Below are 22,231 nucleotides of genomic sequence, written 5' to 3'. Positions count from 1 at the left end.
ACCAGATAGTATTTCTTAAATTGTTCTGTTTATCAAAATCTATATATTGACTAGTAAACCTTTCAGTACTCACTAAATAATGTAGTTATGGAAAATATTAATTACTGATGAAAAGACCTTAACCGTGTATTTAATAGCAGAAAGCACAAACATATTAAATGATTGGTGAATGCTTATAGATTTACACTGGTCTACTAATTTCTTTCAAAATAAACTCGGTATCCTTCGTAAGAACCATTGATTTCAACATTTATTCTTATTTATTTTGAATATTAAACAAAATTATTAATTGTGGTAAATCTTCTTTTTGGAGTCAGTGTGCATCTTTAGATTTTAACCATGTGAAGAGTACTTCGTTTATTTAACATATGTAATTAAAGAATATATGTATGAAAGCGTTATATTTTTCATTTTTATGTGTGCAATTCATAAAGACTTGGTGTAAGGATGAGTAAAATATATTTCATCAAGAAAAAAATGGCATAATTATGATGCAAAATGAAGGTCCTGTTGGAAATTGCGTCTGTAGCTTTTGTTCTGATATAACCTAATAAATCCATTCATCAATTGTGAATAGTGTAAGATTGAGAGAGTTGCTGGTAAGGCCATTTGCCAACACTACGAGCGGATTTTGTAAGGTGAGAACATCATTTTTGACATTTGCAAGAACTAGGAATTAGTAGCAAAGGAAATGATTACGTGCTAAACTTGGAGCATCCTCTCGTTAGCGACTGATGTTGTTCTAAAATAGCACTTCGGGTGACAGATATCAGCTTGATTGCTTGTGAAACGTTATCGGGCGATCTTTTTGAGGGCGATAGATATGGTAAGCGGGCATGTCTTTTACGTTGAGCCGTGTACGATGCTGATAACATGCTTTGAAACTTTCCGATCATAGGGTACAAACACATATTTCTCTACGTTCTGACAGTTTATAATATGAAAAAATTAAAACATTTCACTTCCAGTAATGCTACTAACATTGAGTGTATACCAGGTGACAAATTACGTCATAAATGCTACGTCGGAAAGCAACATTTTGCTTTAAAAGAAGACTTAAAGTAACAACTTTTCTTTTCTTCACCATTTTAAATGAAGCAAAGGACAGTCTATATCGCTTAAAGAGCCCCGCCTCCGTTTTATTACCGGAGTTTGTTTAGGTGATTAGTTTCCTCAAACAAACAAACCTGTTTCCAAAATAATGTTTTGACAGTGCTCAATCAGGCGGCGGTTTGGTGGAAAGGTTTGTCGAAGTGTTTTAAGAAACTAAACTCTCAATCAAACTTTAGTAAAAGGCCAAAGGCGGGTCCATGTTAGTGGCGTAGACTGCGTCAAGTTTCATTTAAAATTGTGAATGAATAGAAAAGTTATCTTTGTTTAAAGTCTTTGTTTGAAGCAAAATATTGCCTTCCGACGTAGCATATATGACGTGGTATACACACACTGACTAAAATCATGCATCACTATTTTTCACGCCTCGAACATAAATAACGCAGCACCATTGGTCCACGGCTCGTCACGCGGTGATCCCTTATTTTTCCATATTGGGTCACTACTCTTTATATCGTACCAAAATGGCGCCCTTTTCCGATTTCCGATGGATAAATGAAATATTTCCCATAAATTGAACAATGAGAACAGGTTGTCGAAGTGATATACGTCACCGGGTATACAGTCCCGATTTGGATTATACGGAAAGCCTAAACCCATTTTCGGCTTCGAGATTCGCTCTCGCCCGATATGGTTTCCTTTGCCCCATTGATTCCATATCGAGTCACCTACTAATCCCGTAGCTTATAACATCACGTTGTTTTCATTATACTGGCATTTTCACTGTAATCTATAATATTTGAGCAATTTATATTTCATTCATTGATAAAGTTTATTGCCGGTATATGTTAGCCCAGTAAGAACGCTTACTCAATTGAGATGCTTTGTTGTCTTGGAACAAACATGTGTTACTTTCATTAGCATTCATATTGGAAACTAGAGTGAACAATTATATCGGGCAGCTTATGTATATTGACCTTTACATACAATCTTGACCAACAGATACTGGCCTTTGGATCTGTTAAGCATTTTCTCAGCAAATTTATCCCCTTTCAATAACAACAATAATACATTTTGTAATATTTACGAAGGGAAACGAACATTTATATTGGAATAGTTAACAGAGTTGGCAAGACATTGTTTCGCTGACATAAGACGAAGGTTGAATTCTTGTATGCTAATAGCACAATGTGCGGAACCTTTTATCGCAATTAATCGATGTGCATACTTAGACAAAAGTAAACGTGTATATCGTATAAACCACAGTCGAAGCCCGTTGGCTGGATATCCACGGGACGGGCTAAAATACTTAGAGCGAATATCGAGCCAAGCGGGAATGCTTTACAAAGATTAAAACAAAATCGGTCAAAAACCCAATTCGAGCCAACGAGAATTTCGAGCCAAGCGATATCAAGCCGACGAGTTTTGACTGTATACTGAGTACCGAATGTAAATATGCACACATTTTATTATTGGGGCGCATTAAGATTAAATTGAAAGTGACTGAATTGGAGTAATTAAATATCAGTCCCAACTCATAATCAAACATTTTTCAATGCAGTCGAAATCGAAATTACATTAAAGTGGTATTTAAGAATAACAAGCTACATTCGATGATTGTACTTTACAATAAATACACATAAAGCCCACTTTCTTCAATTTTTATTTTATATTTTTCAATGATGAGGTAAATTTTAGCTAAATAACAAATGTTTTATTATGTTGTTCTACAACATTTTTATTTCCAGACAATAAATCCACACTTTGCTATACGGTATCGGCTTTGACAGTCCAGAAAGATCGATTTTCGATAACTCTCGATCATAGTTTTATCTCTAGAAAATGGTGTGGACATTCTATATTCCGGTTATAATGAGTAAACAAGTGGCTTTAATCCTGTATTGGTTTTTACGCTTATGTTTGCGCCCATGGGATTAATTAATTAGCGGTACTCGCATTCGCACCGGCTAGTATAGAGACTATACTGAGAGAGTTAATATCGAATTTTGCATGATTGCAAAAAAAATGGGTAACAGGGCTACTTCAGGCTTGTTCCGAATTCATGGTTTAGTAAAGCACACATAAACACTAGTTATTACTTGTAAAAGCTAAAACCTTCATTAACAAACGACGGTTATGGTACGCCTATGGACACATAAGACTTGTAACATCTTTAACTTTAAACTTTAGGTAAGTTGTTTATTGGACATTATTATCATACATGAATAGACAATGGGTAAATAGTAACTCTGAAATGGATTGAAACCGAAGACCGTGTGAGACCATAAAACGGCATTAGCCAAGAAGATGAACCTATACGTAAAACGGCGCGTTAACCACACACATTGCTACGAGGGGCTTTCTAGCAGCATTTAAATTAACTTCCTTCACTCAAAAGTGATATTTTATGAACACAACAGCTGCCATTGCTAATCCCAAATGAATCATGTATTCTATTTCCTTGTCTCCTGTTCCCATGTTCTGGCAATTGTCATGAGTGATTTTCTCGCCTTAACAACCCCGCTCAACTATCACTATCTACAACAACCACTGTAGTGTGTACTGTCACAATATCCAACAACCACTGAAGTGTGTATTAACAACCACTGTAGTGTGTACTGTCACAATCTACCACAACCACTGTAGTGAGTACTGTCACAATTACCAACATTCACTGTAGTGTGTACTGTCACAATCTCAAACAACCTCTGCAGTGTGTACTGTCACTATCTCCAACAACCACTGCAGTATGTAGTGTTGCAATCTCCAACACTGTAGTGTGTACTGTCACAATCTCCAACAACCTCTGCAGTGTGTACTGTCGCAATCTCCAACAACCACTACAGTGTGTACTGTTGCGATCTCCAAACACCTTTGTAGTGTGTACTGTCACAATCACCAACAACCACTGTAGTGTGTACTGTCGCAATCTCTAACAACCACTTTAGTGAGTACTGTCACTATTCTAACAACCACTGCAATGTGTACTGTCACAATCTACAACAACCACTGCAGTGTGTACTGTCACAATCTCCAACAACCACTGTTGTGTGTACTGTCACAATCCCCAACAACCACTGTAGCGTGTACTGTCACAATCCCCAACAACCACTGTAGCGTGTACTGTCACTATCTCCAACAACCACTGTAGTGTGTACTGTCACTATCCCCAACAACCACTGTTGTGTGTACTGTCACAATCTCTAACAACCTCTGCAGTGTGTACTGTCACAATCTCCAACAACCACTGCAGTGTGTACTGTCACTATCCCCAACAACCACTGAAGTGTGCACTGCCACAATCTCCAACAACCATTGTAGTGTGTACTGTCACTATCTCCAACAACCACTGCAGTGTGTACTGTCACTATCCCCAACAACCACTGAAGTGTGCACTGCCACAATCTCCAACAACCACTGCAGTGTGTACTGTCACTATCTCCAACAACCACTGTTGTGTGTACTGCCACAATCTCCAACAACCACTGTAGTGTGTACTGTCACTATCCCCAACAACCACTGTAGTGTGCACTGCCACAATCTCTAACAACCTCTGCAGTGTGTACTGTCACTATCTCCAACAACCACTGCAGTGTGTACTGTCACAATCCCCAACAACCACTGTTGTGTGTACTGCCACAATCTCCAACAACCACTGTAGTGTGTACTGTCACTATCTCCAACAACCACTGCAGTGTGTACTGTCACAATCCCCAACAACCACTGCAGTGTGCACTGTCACTATCCCCAACAACCACTGTAGTGTGCACTGTCACAATCCCCAACAACCACTGTAGTGTGTACTGCCACAATCTCCAACAACCACTGCAGTGTGCACTCTCACAATCTCTAACAACCTCTGTAGTGTGTGTTTTCGCAATCTCCAACAACCTCTGCAGTATTTACTGTCACAATCCCCAACATCCACTGCAGTATTTACTGTCACAATCCCCAACAACCTCTGCAGTATTTACTGTCACAATCTTCAACAACCACTGCAGTCTGTACTGTCACTATCTCCAACAACCACTGTAGGGTGTACTGTCACAATCTCCAACAACCACTGCAGTGTGTACTGTCACAATCCCCAACAACCACTGTAGTGAGTACTGTCACTATCTCCAACAACCACTGTTGTGTGTACTGTCACTATCTCCAACAACCTCTGCAGTGTGTACTGTCACAATCCCCAACAACCTCTGTAGTGTGTACTGTCACAATCCCCAACAACCACTGTAGTGTGCACTGTCACAATCTCCAACAACCACTGTAGTGTTTACTGCCACTATCCCCAACAACCACTGTAGTGTGCACTGTCGCAATCTCCAACAACCACTGTAGTGTGCACTGTCACAATCCCCAACAACCTCTGTAGTGTGTACTGTCACAATCTCCAACAACCACTGTAGTGTGCACTGTCACAATCTCCAACAACCACTGTAGTGTGCACTGTCACAATCCCCAACAACCACTGTAGTGTGCACTGTCACAATCTCCAACAACCACTGTAGTGTTTACTGCCACTATCCCCAACAACCACTGTAGTGTGCACTGTCGCAATCTCCAACAACCTCTGTAGTGTGCACTGTCGCAATCTCCAACAACCTCTGCAGTGTGTACTGTCACAATCCCCAACAACCTCTGTAGTGTGTACTGTCACAATCCCCAACAACCACTGTAGTGTGCACTGTCACTATCCCCAACAACCTCTGCAGTGTGTACTGTCACAATCCCCAACAACCACTACAGTGTGTACTGTTGCGATCTCCAAACACCATTGTAGTGTGTACTGTCACAATCACCAACAACCACTGCAGTATGCACTGTCACAATCCCCAACAACCACTGTAGTGTGTACTCTCACTGTCACGTAACGCCACCGCTCACTTAACTTTCGTGATAGTTCGTTCAGTAACCAACCAACAACTGTTCAAGTGTTCTAAGTCTTTATTGTTCCACGTTCTTTCTAAGTATAATAATCAGTATATAATACAGCATGACATTTAAGGTAATCCCGCATCCTAACTGCCGTCCATTAAGGACCCAAGGCCGCGTTCTTGCCTTGCCTAACCTACTCTATTTTCACATCCTAAATCATCTCTTTTATACTGATTTGTTGTCTACATATGACAGCTTTACAACCACAGGAATACACGTTTTTGTAATTAACATGACCATTTTGTACATTTGTACCAGGTCGGCTGTCAACCATCTTCATATTCAAATGACAATCAAATATGCCCTACATTACTAAACATACAGTATGTAGACACATATTCATTTAATTAAATCTTAATTATATCTTAAATATAACGTATTACGTCACATTCTATAGTAACTCTGTTACGTGCCATTCGTCCATTTTTTATCAAGATTTTTAAGAAAATCTTTGTGTCAACCCCAAACAATGGTTATAATTGAATAGATAAATAAAATCGTAAGAAAATGTGTTTCTCAACCCCAAACAGGTAAATTAAAAGAAAGTAATTCCGACAAAAAAAGATACGCAAAAGAAAATCTGTGCCTAAATCTCAAACAATGATGATCAAGTTGTATTTCCGACAAAAAATACGGAAAAGAAAATCTGTGCCTAAATCCCAAACAATGATATCAAATTGTATAGATAAAAAGTAATTCCGACAAAAAAAGATACGCAAAAGAAAATCTGTGCCTAAATCCCAAACAATGATATCAAATTGTATAGATACCGTCCCTTTTTAATGCAAGATTTTCTTTTCGTAAGCAATAGAAAGTAAACTGACACGTGATTTGTCAAAATGTCTGACATAATATAGACTAATTGGTAATTAGCCCTCAGGTAATTAATAAACATAGTTAACAATTAGAAAATAACACTGCAGATTGAGTACAAGTAATTAACACTGACAGTCCTGTTGTCAAATTTGGTATTTAGTCAATGTTTTAAGTAGCGCTGCTTTTCATGTTATCATTCTGAAGACAGGGAATCATCGTTGTTGTTGTTGCTGCTGCCGTGTTGTTGTAGATGTAGAGTTTATAGCCAAGGGGTTGTTTGATTGTAGAATGTCCCCACCGACTCGAAATGTTCTGCCATTATACGACTGCTAATTCTTGAAGTGTACTTAGATAGATGTGTGCAAGTGTTCATGTTATTGAAGATGCTAACGATCTCAAGTTGGTGTTGTCCATCACACAGGAATCATCACGGTCCTAAAGACTTGATCATGTGACATCAAGCCGAGCACAGGTCATACGAGAATGTGTGCTTAGCTCCTCTGGATATTCCGAAGTGTAACCAATTGGTTAGCACATCACATACGCAATACCAGAATATAGTTCGATCCTTTATGAAACACCGATGACCACTTAACACAATATCGCCACTAGGTATATTATCTCGATATCCGCTGAAGAATAATGTTGATATTGACTGTTCGTATCACGTGACATATTACCTGTACTTTTACCTTTCATTGGCATAGGTGTTGCTATTACCATGAAATTTTGTGTTGATATTTTCAAGCAAGCTTATATTTTGAAAGTGGCCCCATTTATAATTAATTACTGTATCTGCGTGTAAGTGTATTGTATGTTCGATTTAATGAATGTTTGTCCTAAGTTTTCTGTGAACGTTTTATTTTCATGAACGACATTTTATTTTATTAAGAACCTTTTTATGCAATATTTTACAAAGCTTATATGTTAGCTTTACCACACTAAAACACCCATTTATTCAACATGTGCATTACTTCCGTTCTGTCCTGCTTATCAGCAGATATCTAACAGATATTTCGAACAAGATTGAAGATTCGGTATGTTTATCATTTGACAACTTTTAATCTCATAATTATTCCATTATTTTAAGAAAACTAATACATAAGTGATTCAATTAATTTATTAAATAACTCACACCCTAATGTGACTTCACAGGAGTCCAACAATTTTGTTGAAATTCAATATCTTGAACGTATCATCTCCAATCACTTTTAAGAAACCTGGTCTTTCTTGACCACTATCTTTGTTTATCTTTGTACAACTTTGTACATCTTCATAGTTATAAGAAAGCTAAACTCTAGCTTAACATGTTACCATCATGCTTATCATCTGATAACTTACAACTTTATAATTGATTCATTAGTTTTACCAAACTAATCTGTGAGTTACTTAAATAATTTAATTAGATTACTTACTACCTAACAAACAATTTAATTAGTGATTTCGAAATTGAAAATTACTTGCCGTATTCAGGCGATACACTTATATAATGACATCTAAGAAATTACTTTTCGTTTTGCACGCTTTCTCTCTCAGACCTTACTATGATCCAAACAATGATTTATTTATATGATTTTTAAAACTTTAAAACCATCACCAATTTACTCAAAATAATATAAAATGATATATTGACAAAATACTACATTTATTTACACGACTATAAACTTACTTAATTTTAATGATTTCATATCATTAATGTCAAGTTAATTACAGGTAACATTGACTTCATTTACCTATCTGATTTGTTTGACAATCACTTACAGTTACATGACAACTGAAGTAATAAAACCTGCCATTTTTCTCCTTCTTCGACATAAAAACATCACATTTTTTAGTATCTTCAGTGTTTGCACTAAACCCTGAGTATAAGTCATTATTTTTTGTATTTATGCAACTTTCATTAATGTTAGGCCTGCTAAATTAGTTTACTCAGACTTCTTTTAATAACATTTCTTTCCATGTGAATTGTTCAATTAATGTCCTTAATTGACTTAGTTTTCTTTTTCATAGTTATTTAATAATGTACTTAAATGATTTAGTTCAATACATGACAAGCTCTTCGTTTGCATTTAACGTTTTTTTTTCACACCTGTTTTACTTTTTTTATCGAATTTCTCAATATTTTTATCTTTGTTACCTTAAATACTCATTCTTTAGTTTATTCTTATTTAAATCAAATGGTTTTATTGTACTAAATAATGTGGAACGTTGTTAAGTCAGAAATTAGATTACTTAGGGGTTCTTTCAAAAGAACAGCTTTGCTCTGATTGCATTTATTATCCAAAACTTTAAAATTTTGCCCCGTTAAATATCCCAAAATTATAGCAACACATGTCATATCTAGGCAAGAAATACAAAGTAATAAAACGTCACTAACTTTTGTCCCGTGGCCTGGTCGCGCTGCAATGTCCATAGTCACTCGAACCGCAGTTGTCATCATGTACCTTTTTCTTCTTCATTTCAAATGTGATCCAATAGTTGTAAGTACTTCGCCGTTGTGTTCCACGTCAACCCTGTTCTTGAATATCTTCGGTCAGCAGGCGCCAAACTTTTACGTGTCACGTAACGCCACCGCTCACTTAACTTTCGTGATAGTTCGTTCAGTAACCAACCAACAACTGTTCAAGTGTTCTAAGTCTTTATTGTTCCACGTTCTTTCTAAGTAAAATAATCAGTATATAATACAGCATGACATTTAAGGTAATCCCGCATCCTAACTGCCGTCCATTAAGGACCCAAGGCCGCGTTCTTGCCTTGCCTAACCTACTCTGTTTTCACATCCCAAATCATCTCTTTTATACTGATTTGTTGTCTACATATGACAGCTTTACAACCACAGGAATACACGTTTTTGTAATTAACATGACCATTTTGTACATTTGTACCAGGTCGGCTGTCAACCATCTTCATATTCAAATGACAATCAAATATGCCCTACATTACTAAACATACAGTATGTAGACACATATTCATTTAATTAAATCTTAATTATATCTTAAATATAACGTATTACGTCACATTCTATAGTAACTCTGTTACGTGACAGTCACAATCCCCAACAACCTCTGCAGTGTGTACTGTCACAATCCCCAACAACCACTACAGTGTGTACTGTCACAATCACCAACAACCACTGCAGTGTGCACTGTCACAATCCCCAACAACCACTGTAGTGTGCACTGTCACAATCCCCAACAAACTCTGCAGTGTGTACTGTCAAAATCCCCAACAACCACTGTAGGGTGCACTGTCACAATCCCCAACAACCACTGTAGTGTGCACTGTCACAATCCCCAACAACCTCTGTAGTGTGCACTGTCACAATCACCAACAACCACTGTAGTGTGCACTGTCACAATCACCAACAACCACTGCAGTGTGTACTGTCACAATCCCCAACAACCTCTGTAGTGTGCACTGTCACAATCCCCAACAACCACTGTAGTGTGCACTGTCACAATCCCCAACAACCTCTGTAGTGTGTACTGTCACAATCCCCAACAACCACTGTAGTGTGCACTGTCACAATCCCCAACAACCACTGTAGTGTGCACTGTCACAATCCCCAACAACCTCTGCAGTGTATACTGTCACAATCCCCAACAACCACTACAGTGTGTACTGTTGCGATCTCCAAACACCATTGTAGTGTGTACTGTCACTATCTCCAACAACCACTGCAGTGTGCACTGTCACAATCCCAACAACCACTGTAGTGTGTACTGTCACAATCCCCAACAACCTCTGCAGTGTGTACTGTCACAATCCCCAACAACCACTACAGTGTGTACTGTCACAATCACCAACAACCACTGCAGTGTGCACTGTCACAATCCCCAACAACCACTGTAGTGTGCACTGTCACAATCCCAAACAACCTCTGCAGTGTGTACTGTCACAATCCCCAACAACCACTACAGTGTGTACTGTTGCGATCTCCAAACACCATTGTAGTGTGTATTGTCGCAATCCTCAACAACCACTGCAGTGTGTACTGTCACAATCCCCAACAACCACTGTAGTGTGCACTGTCACAATCCCCAACAACCTCTGTAGTGTGTACTGTCACTATCCCCAATAACCACTGTAGTATGTACTGTCACAATCCCCAACAACCACTGCAGTGTGTACTGTCGCAATCTCCAACAACCACTGTAGTGTTCACTGTCACAATCTCCAACAACCTCTGTAGTGTTTACTGCCACTATCCCCAACAACCACTGTAGTGTGCACTGTCACAATCCCCAACAACCACTGCAGTGTGTACTGTCACAATCCCTAACAACCACTGCAGTGTGCACTGTCACTATCCCCAACAACCACTGTTGTGTGCACTGTCGCAATCTCCAACAACCTCTGCAGTGTGTACTGTCACAATCCCCAACAACCTCTGTAGTGTGTACTGTCACTATCCCCAACAACCACTGTAGTGTGTACTGTCACAATCCCCAACAACCACTGTAGTGTGCACTGTCACAATCCCCAACAACCACTGTAGTGTGCACTGTAACAATCTCCAACAACCTCTGTAGTGTTTACTGCCACTATCCCCAACAACCACTGTAGTGTGCACTGTCACAATCTCCAACAACGACTGTAGTGTGTACTGTCACAATCCCCAACAACCACTGCAGTGTGTACTGTCGCAATCTCCAACAACCACTGTAGTGTGTACTGTCACTATCTCCAACAACCTCTGCAGTGTGTACTGTCACAATCCCCAACAACCACTGCAGTGTGTACTGTCGCAATCTCCAACAACCACTGCAGTGTGTACTGTCACAATCCCTAACAACAACTGCAGTGTGTACTGTCACTATCTCCAACAACCTCTGCAGTATTTACTGTCACAATCTCCAACAACCACTGCAGTGTGTACTGTCGCAATCTCCAACAACCACTTCAGTGTGTACTGTCACAAAACCCAACAACCACTGCAGTGTGTACTGTCGCAATCTCCAACAACCTCTGCAGTATTTACTGTCACAATCTCCAACAACCACTGCAGTCTGTACTGTCACTATCTCCAACAACCACTGCAGTGTGTACTGTCACAATCTCCAACAACCTCTGCAGTATTTACTGTCACAATCTCCAACAACCACTGCAGTCTGTACTGTCACTATCTCCAACAACCACTGTAGGGTGTACTGTCACAATCCCCAACAACCACTGCATTGTGTACTGTCACAATCCCCCAACAACCACTGTAGTGTGTACTGTCACTTTCTCCAACAACCTCTGCAGTGTGTACTGTCACAATCCCCAACAACCACTGCAGTGTGTACTGTCGCAATCTCCAACAACCACTGTAGTGTGTACTGTCACAATCCCCAACAACCACTGCAGTGTGTACTGTCGCAATCTCCAACAACCACTGTAGTGTGCACTGCCACAATCTCCAACAACCACTGTAGTGTGTACTGTCACAATCCCCAACAACCACTGCAGTGTGTACTGTCGCAATCTCCAACAACCACTGTAGTGTGTACTGCCACAATCTCCAACAACCACTGTAGTGTGCACTGTCACTATCCCCAACAACCACTGCAGTGTGCACTGTCACTATCCCCAACAACCACTGTAGTATGTACTGTCACAATCCCCAACAACCACTGCAGTGTGTACTGTCACTATCCCCAACAACCACTGTAGTGTGTACTGTCACAATCTCCAACAACCACTGTAGTGTGTACTGTCACAATCTCCAACAACCACTGCAGTGTGCACTGTCACTATCCCCAACAACCACTGTAGTGAGTACTGTCACAATCCCCAACAACCACTGCAGTGTGTACTGTCACTATCCCCAACAACCACTGTAGTGTGTACTGTCACAATCCCCAACAACCACTGCAGTGTGCACTGTCACTATCCCCAACAACCACTGTAGTGTGTACTGTCACAATCTCCAACAACCACCGCAGTGTGCACTGTCACTATCCCCAACAACCACTGTAGTGTTTACTGCCACAATCCCCAACAACCACTGTAGTGTGTACTGTCACTATCTCCAACAACTTCTGTAGTGAGTACTGTCACAATCCCCAACAACCACTGTAGTGTGTACTGTCACTTTCTCCAACTTTCAAAATGACATTGAGCTCAAATTTTACTTGTCTGTAATAAATCGGTATCAAACCGATGCTTTGGAGACAACATTCATGATTTAATCATTGCAAAGAATCATATGGTGTCCGAATTAAATATTTCTTGTAGAACGTCAGGTGATGTTGCCCGTAGTAATATACTATGTTTAACTAAAGCGAGCTAAAGCTGTTAATTGGTCAATGTCCATTAATAAATATTAACAAATGAAAGCATTTCAATACGCATACAAACCTAAAGACAACCTATAGTGCTAGCCGATTGGATAAAGATGGCTAATAACGTAATGTTATACTCCTCTTTGCAAATGAGCTTAGCGTTGTTTAGTTTTTTGAAACATTGAATCAGATAGCTGTAGCTTCCAAGCAAATCGATGCCAATTCTATAGCATGCCGATCGATTTAAAAAGTCAAAGAAACTGATTGCAACCATCTAAAGCTGGCATATATCTTTACGTATCACGTTGAACGAGCTGCTGCGGGATTCGAACCCGGGTTGCCTAGGTAAGCAGCGAGTGCGCTAACCATTGTGCTAACCTAGTGTTGCACTTTCCATTGTCACAGTCACAACTACAAAGAGATAGCTGTTCATACTATCAGAATTAAGCTTCAGTTGCATTACAACCTTCGTTACTGATTTGATTTGTTTTTCTACATTTTCTACATTATTTATGTATTGTGATTGACATGCCATATATTGCATGACACATTATTTGAAATAAAATTTGTCTCATCTTATCAAATCCTACAGAAACACGAAACTTACCCACTCAGCCTTTACTACGATACGCCTAAGAGTTTTAATACCAAATACGTACCGCTTTGATATAATTGTTGTAATTAGAATATTGTTTTTGAGAAAAAAAACATTGCTTACGTTTTTGGTGGATCATCTTGAGGTTTAGGCAAATATGTTTCAATTTGTTATTTTTCATTCGTTTTATTTGTTAAAAAAATGTACTCATACAATTAATGGTTTGGTTAAGTGCACTTTTAAACAATTTCTCAGTAATCTGATGGGAGTTCTGTTTTCCTGTATTTTTTTAGTAAAAGAGTCTAATATTGGTCAATGTTGCTAATGTGAACATGCAATCACCATTCAGGGCTTTTATTTTTATATTAATTATTTTATCAATATAAATCTATGATCTTGGTATATTGTATAGTCCAACATATAACAGGGAGAAGCCCAATAATCGAAATTCAGAGACACAAGGCAAGGACCTGCACGACAATGTTCTAGATACACAAACGTATAAACACAACATTCATATTGTGATATTTCGCGGTTATCTAATTTAAAACCTATGAAGGGGTTGGGTTGGTTTCGTCGTTGCCAGTTTTTCACATATCTGCTGGCGTTCAGTGCTGTGTTGGGGCTGGATTTTAGTGTTGCAGTTTTCGAATGAATGTTATCTTATGTTATGATACTAACGTTTATTATTGTACGTCTATCTGATACAATGGAAGCGAAGTATATTTCTTCATTCCATTAAAATGCGCATGGTCTTTACAGCTTATGATTACGTTTTAAAAGTCTATTGTTTATAAAGGTTTGCTCAATACCGATATGGAATAAACCTCTGTTTCTAATTGTTGTGGCCAGAATTAAGACGTTCTTCTTCATCTGAATGAATTGGTTGACATGCAATCAAAGCCCAACTAGTGAGTTCCTGCATTTCAGCCATAATTCTGTCCCAATGGTTACTGTTTTGTTGAATTGTGATATTCAAGCTAAGTAATCTCCTGTCAAAGATGCATATGAACCTTGATTAAAAACGATAAACATATTCAGAACATGGATAGATAATGTTCAAAATATGGCGTTATTGGAAATTCAAAATAAGACGTTCATCTACATTCAACAACTGATGCATACGGGTTATGCACCAGTCAATTGTAACCACAGCCCCCCCCCCCCCGGTCCGGGGGTATACCGGGGATAGCCGGGTAAAAGGGCCGTGTTTTTACCTTCCAGGTGGCCCCGCAGTGCCGTGTGAATGCGATGGTTTTGTCTTTGCAAAAATATAACGGGGATTTGGCCTAACCTAGGGTCCCTGGGGTCCGGGGGCATTTGGCGGGGATTCTACCATATGTTCGTCCCCGCAGGGCGGGAATTTTACCCGGGGTTGGCTGGAACGAAAATCAAGGTCCTCGCTATTCTCCGGACCTGGGGGGGGGGGGGCGTGGTTATAATTGACTGGTGCATTATAATACGTAAAGCACATAACAAAACATGCCATTTTCTGTCGGATACTTCATAGACAGGAAATGAATTAAAAATTACAAATGTTCAATGAAGTGGTTCAGTCTTGTTTCAGATATGAATTATAAAGACAGGAAACAATTTGTATTGTTATAAATTTAGTGGTGAACAACCCTTATATGCCTACATATACTTCTGCTAAGAATACGTATATAAAACGATACTATTGTCTGTTTATCAAGACGGTATGTTCAGCAGAAAATAAGAAAACCGATAATCATGTTAAACATTGGTTTAGAATCATTCATTTAATCCTAAATTGGGCTCCAGAAAGCAAAGAAGAATAAAAGTGAACTCCGTAAAATGGCAACTGTGACTGGCAAAGACTTATACAGCATACGGTTTTTTTCGCATTAAATGATCACCCGATGTCGGAGTATTACTTTATGACAAAAGTTGTTAACGAGGAAACATTCTCTCGGAAGTTATCCGAAATTTAGCACGTACAACATTTCCTTGACTTGTGGCATTTACTTCTGGTAAATGTCATATATAATATTCTCGCCTTCAACATAACTGCTATTTGTATTGGGAAATGTCCAAACTGCTATCCTTCAAAGGGCTAGATGACGCATGGAAAATTAGTATATATCAAGACAAAATCTACGAACGCAATTTCCCATCGGACCTCATTTTGAATCTATCAATATGTCATGATTCTTGAAGTGCTATGTTTTACTCCTACGGTAATGGATTGTTATTCCAACGACACAGATGCTGATCTAGATTTATTTCCAATTTTATGCACCGCTTCCTTAAATATAGAGGACGATAGGCACAATTCATGGTCCAGAGTATATACTAATCAAATGCTATGACCAGAACGAGAATGCCAATGCAGTGTCATTAAATTGGAACGAAAACATTGTTCAGGAAATGCTATATGTATGCAATATAAATACAGTATAATTATGTGTCTGGAACAAGGTTTAATCAATCTCTACAAGGGGTAATTGTCAAACAATATTCATCAAGTTATTCGAGCAATGTTGAGGTACCTGTACAATTTATATGAAAAACTACAGAAAAAAAAGTACAGAAGTCGAAAATGTAAACATAAACCCCATTCAATGTCACAGGATCAACGCCAATATCACCAGAAACACGGAACAACAACACAAAACTCTACTTTAACACACTTCATATATATTATAAAAGGCTAGGGGTCTTATCATAAAACAAATTCTAAAACTAAGTAAAATATTTTCGCCATACTTATGAAGTCAAATACAAATATCCCCTATATTTAAGACAGCAGTGCATTAACAATCTAGATCAGCTTCGGTTTTGTTGTAATAGCAAATTGGTTAGCGATAGACTACAATATATCCCATCAAGAAACATGAACTTTTGATAGATGAAAAGTGATGTCAGGTGGATAGTTGCGTTCGTAAATTTTGTGCCGATATAACTTAATATTCCCTAAATCAACTGCGCTTCACGCGGGCTTTTGGAAGATACCATTGTGGACATTTTTAAATACAAATAGCAGTTGTGCTTAAGGGAGAAGATCAAATTTGTCATTTACTTGCCATAAGGACCCGGAACCAAGAAAATAGAGTACGTGCTAGATTTCGGAGACATTTGGAGATAAACGAAACATGTTCCCGCGTTAACAACTTGTGTCATAAAATAACACTTCTTGGTAAAGGAAGCAAACTTTGATTGCACTGAAATATTGGAAGTAACGATATCGGGCGATGATTTGACGAATATTTTGCTGGATCGGTCTGCATTAAGTTTTTGTTGAAGATAGCACATGTTAACAGCTACTAAATAAATAATCCGTTGAAAGACATATTTGTATAATGTTTCTTGATTCCATTTACCTAGAAATTTCAAAATGATATCAACATTCGAATGAATGTTATCTTATTTTATTATTTTAACTTTTATCATTGTACGTATACCTGATACTATGGAAGCTAAGCGAAGCAAGCTTTGATTGCACTGAAAAAGATATCGGGCGATGAGTTGACGGCAAAATAAAAGGTTGCATTAAGCTATTTCAATCTGTGCCAATACAAAATGTCATTTGGTGGACTACACCCAAACACTTCTTTGTTTTCTGCACCGTTTTTATGACGGTCGAAAAATGACGTCGAATATCGACATTTCATTGATATTACTACTTTAAGTATGCATTTGAATATGCGTGATGTCTTTAGTCATATGTTAGGGTTCCAGGGTAAAGCGTATTTATAGTTTGATAAGCGGTTTTTATTTAAACTTATCTAATTGATAAGCTCGTTTATGTCTCTATCATGACCGTGAAGAAGACACGTGTTTCCAACAGAGGTCGTCGGCCATGCAATTGTTTTTTGCGTTGTTGGAATGAACATTAATCCCTTATTTGGATCCATTTATTGATTTTTCTGAACCATTTGACTATATCGTGAGGTACTTATGATTTGAAATGTATAGACTTGGTACTTGGGGTAGACATTTAAGCCCATCAGAGCATAAAGAGCTTTTGTGACAAGTTGATTGTCCGTCGTTAGTCGTCGTCCCTCCGTCGTCAACATTTTCTTCTACAATATTTCTCCTAAACCACTGGAACACATATAACTAAACTTTGCGGGAATGTTCATTAAATGGTCTTCTTCCTGATTCCATCAACAAAATATTCCATGCAGTACTCTGGTTACCATGGCAAAACAAAAGGACACATTACAAAAATCAGAAACCGCCGGCCGATTTTAAATTGCACAGAAATGGTCCAAGGTGATCTTGTGTCAAATTCCTTCACCTCATTATGATTCCTAAAACAAACATGGGAAGAGGCAGGGCTTCATTTTACAATCAATTTCTATATGGAAAGCTTTAAAAAGTCTTAAAAAGACTGCGCTAGCCTGATTTTAAATAAGTTCACAAAAACGATCTTAAGGTGACCCTCTATCGATTTCTTCACCCCATGTTGCTTCAAAGTAAAAACATGGCTGCAATGGAAGTGTGCTATTTTTCGCTATTTGTTTACCTAGAAAACATTGAAAATCTTATCCTCTGAACCCGCAAAACATCCGCTTATGTGACCCTCTATCAACTTCCCTCGTCCGATGTTAATTCGACAAATTATGGCCGCAAGGGGCGGGGCTACTTTTCTCTTATTATCTATTTCAAATATTGATTTCAAACTTATTTTACAGAAATTTTCTTAAGCTGTGTGTAATGTTGGTGCTACAATCTTTTTTTTCACTAGAGTGTGGAACAAGTTTTATGTAGGCATACCTTGAAAGTTTTATGTTAGCGAAACATGACTTTATATTGAATTAAAACATTGTTGCCAGGGGTATGCTATGATTGAAACTGTTGATTAACAATAATGATATGAGCAACACTGCCATCACCACTCTTAAATCGGATTAAGAATTTTCCCTGATCCTTGATGACAAAACCCCCCAGATAATGACACTGTGACGGAAGTACGAAGTGACTTTGTACAGACGCCACACACAAGATACTGCCAGCAAGTGTTTGTACAATGATTTTACAATATACCAAGTATATTAAAAATGACATGATTGGATTGTCGGCTTACCTCCAAAACTAAAATATACTAGTTTTCAATTAGTTACCGAAAAATAAACTTCAAAACGAGTATTAATTGTAATTTGTTTCTTAAAGCCTACCATAAGACTTAAAACCATTTGTAGGGGAAATTGTTGAGCATTTTCTATGCTTAGTAGGACACATGTAGTAGTTTTACGCAGTTCATTCATACGTTTTATTTGGTGATATACAACCCAACTCAACAATATAGCTGCCTATTCGTTCGCACATCATTTACATGCATACACATCGATAGCATGATTTTTTAAATAATTATGGCAAATTGTTTGCCTCCTATCTCCACAAGACCACGAAGGCACAATTTGTCAAGTTATGAAATACCCCATGGTACTAACTGAATTAAAACAAATCTAAGTATTTTGCAATAGAACGAGTTTAGACTGTACAATACCCATTTTTATAATGATGTACTACTTAATATATAGATAAAAGAAGTTAGCGGTGTTTTTTCTTTCTTTTTTGAATCACTATTCATAAAAACATATACAAATTATAAACGTGACAAATAATGAACAACAAAATCATGATAAACAACTATTTTCATCTTAATACATTGCATTTTTACTAAATTTACATAAATTGTTTTTTAACACGATATTCTTAGTTGCTTGTGAATTTCATAATGAACTTATTGAGTAAAGGAAAATGAATTCCTTTACTTATATAATGTTTGAATAATCAAAAGGTCGGAATTTAATAATGCACATACGTTAACAATTTTCTGCCTTCTTTCAGATAAAAAGTACGATTTGTAAATACAGTAACCTATTCGAGATAGAATTCTATTGATAATATTATATTCTTTGTATTGAATTAGTATTCAATTTTATATCCAGTTATAAGCATTTCTAGTCCTTTCATCTGTTATGTATATTACGTTAAAGGTGTCATTTATCTTCGACCAAAAATGAGAAAGATACGGGCAATTAATAAGAAAGTGGTCATAGTCTTCGACTTGGTTGCAGTGATTACAAAGAGGATTTGCTGAGATATTCCATCGGAATAGGTTTAGATTTGTAGCCTTGATGTTATGTAGTAGTTTGAACTTGAACTGTTTAACTTTATTTTCTGGAATTATCCAATGTAAAATAAAATACCATGATCGCCAGTTGATTGGTTTCTTGCCAGTATTTATGAATGAAGGGTATTTCAGATACAACGTTACAAATCTTTATTGGTGAGATCGTCTAACTGATTTTGACCGTATTTAAGATTTAAACATGTTTTGACCTTTGTGTTTACAGATTGAGTCGATTCAGTTAGCGGTGTTAGCATATTATAGCCTTCCACCATTCGTCTGGACTGGACTCTGTAACACAAAATGTCAGAAAAAAATGATCTCCTTCTCATATTGGAGAGTATCTTCAAACGTCTTTATATCCAATCTGGTTATAAAATTTTAAAGCTATATAAAGTTAGAGGTATAAAGTTTCCATATGAAATGATTCCAAAATAAAGAAAAAAATACCTATTTGAATATGAAGCTTTCATTGCTAAATCAAAAGCCGTGAATTTACAGATAAAATAATTTTAGATGATATCAGACCCTCAATGTATTGATAAATATATACCCCATACTGCGACAATAGATATGTTCTTTATCTAAGACACAATTTCTAATTAAGAACTTCTAACTCCACGCGGTTCTCTTTTTGTTGAAACCATAATGTTACGTTAAATGACTTGGAGTTTAAGTTTTCAGTTTTTGTATAAGAACCAGTCCTAATACCCCAATATGGATAAAAATTCTAGCAAGAAAGGGAAAAGCATGACACTTTGCAGATATATTATATTTACTATATGGTATTCAAAGAGTACGACCCCGAAACTATCGGACATTATGTCCAAAAGTTATTCAACGTAATATGCATCAACGTACACATGGTGAAGACACATATCAAATATAAAATCATGAAAAACAGCGTGAAACCAATGGCTGCATCGCCTGATGTACGACATTTAGCAGGTAGTACTGTGCAATTTGGAATATTTTGTTTTCGTCAAATCCGTGGTTGTGCCTCCCATGCATCGGTTCTTTTATACAGAATAGTAAAAATATGGTTAATTAATCATTTGTAAAAAAGAGCCATTGTTTATAATTAGTTGTCCGGCTTTATTTCTTACAAAATTGCAGACTCTATACTTATTTTAACCAACTCGTAGGAAGGTGCAAATCCTGTGTAATGCATGATCATGCGCTTTACTGAAATTGTCTGAAATCTGATATTAAAAGGAAATATCGGTAACAATGAATTTCAATTACGGCCTTGTTTCTCAGCTTTTTAATAAAGTTCTTCTCTTTATAAGATGTTCTTGTATTGGCAGAGCTTATGCAATATTTCTGAATACTTCAAACAAATCTGCCGGTAGCTCTATAATATTAAGCATCAAAACTGCGTTTAAATCACACCAGAAGACATCAACTGTCAAGATGAAATCTTAAGCGTCCCAAGATGCATTCTGTAGATATCATTGAAATATTGAAATGTATGGCACAAAACAATTCCCTATGTAGTCTAAACGAAAATATAACATCTGTCAATGGATGCCATTTACAGGTCAAACACAATTGGGTTGTTGTTAAAGTACTTGGTGTATATATCCTTTTCGATAGATAAGCATATAAAGACGTTTTGTGTGTTTTGTATCACAGAAATCATAACTCCTTGAAGGTGATGTGTGTTTATTTTTTTGTTAATCTGCATTACGTAAATCGGCCATAACGTTCAAGTCAACAATGCCAATCTTGTATAGAATTATTTTTCAGCCGTTGTTTCACTTCTAACCAAATATAATCCAACATTACATTTCTTGATAAAATCATGCAATAAATAAACCTAAACCAGATATAAGATATTAAGTAAGTGAACACTAAAGCATAATTTTTAAGCATAATATAAACCTTTTTATATACTTGGGTTTTATCTGTATATAATAACTTTACCCAGTAATTGATTAAATTTATATATCTAATTAATTTAAAACTTAATCTTCCTAATTCCTTATTTGAGAGAGTAATTTAATACCTATTGAACGCATTTAAGCGTAAAGACACAATATTTGAAATCCGTTAGAGAGACTAACATTGTAATATTATTAACTACCAGGTAGTCTTACAATGCAGCTAGTTACTGTTGATTTAGGTTAAACAAATCTGTTTTCATTAAACGTTCTAGGCGTTTTCATATTATATTATAAATTTTCATGGAAAATAATAAGTTGACTTTAAATAAGTTTTGTATCTATCCATTTCAGAAATAGCAAACATTTTTAGACAACGGTTTAAAGAAAATATCAACATATAACGCACTGAAACGGCTGGAGACTAGGGAGAGCACCTGACGACAGTGTGTATCAAGCAAAATTAGTTCGGCTTTTGTATAAAAACTTGATGTCATTTATGGTGAATGTCCTAAAAGATTGGAAGTAGTTTCCCCTTCATACACATGGATTCTCTTCTAGATCGCCTTTTTTGTATTAAGTG

The sequence above is a fragment of the Mya arenaria genome, chromosome 3 (assembly GCF_026914265.1).
Source record: "Mya arenaria isolate MELC-2E11 chromosome 3, ASM2691426v1".
In the NCBI taxonomy this organism is placed as follows: domain Eukaryota; kingdom Metazoa; phylum Mollusca; class Bivalvia; order Myida; family Myidae; genus Mya; species Mya arenaria.
The sequence above is the reverse complement of the archived record's forward strand: the minus strand, read 5'-3'. Positions refer to the sequence as shown.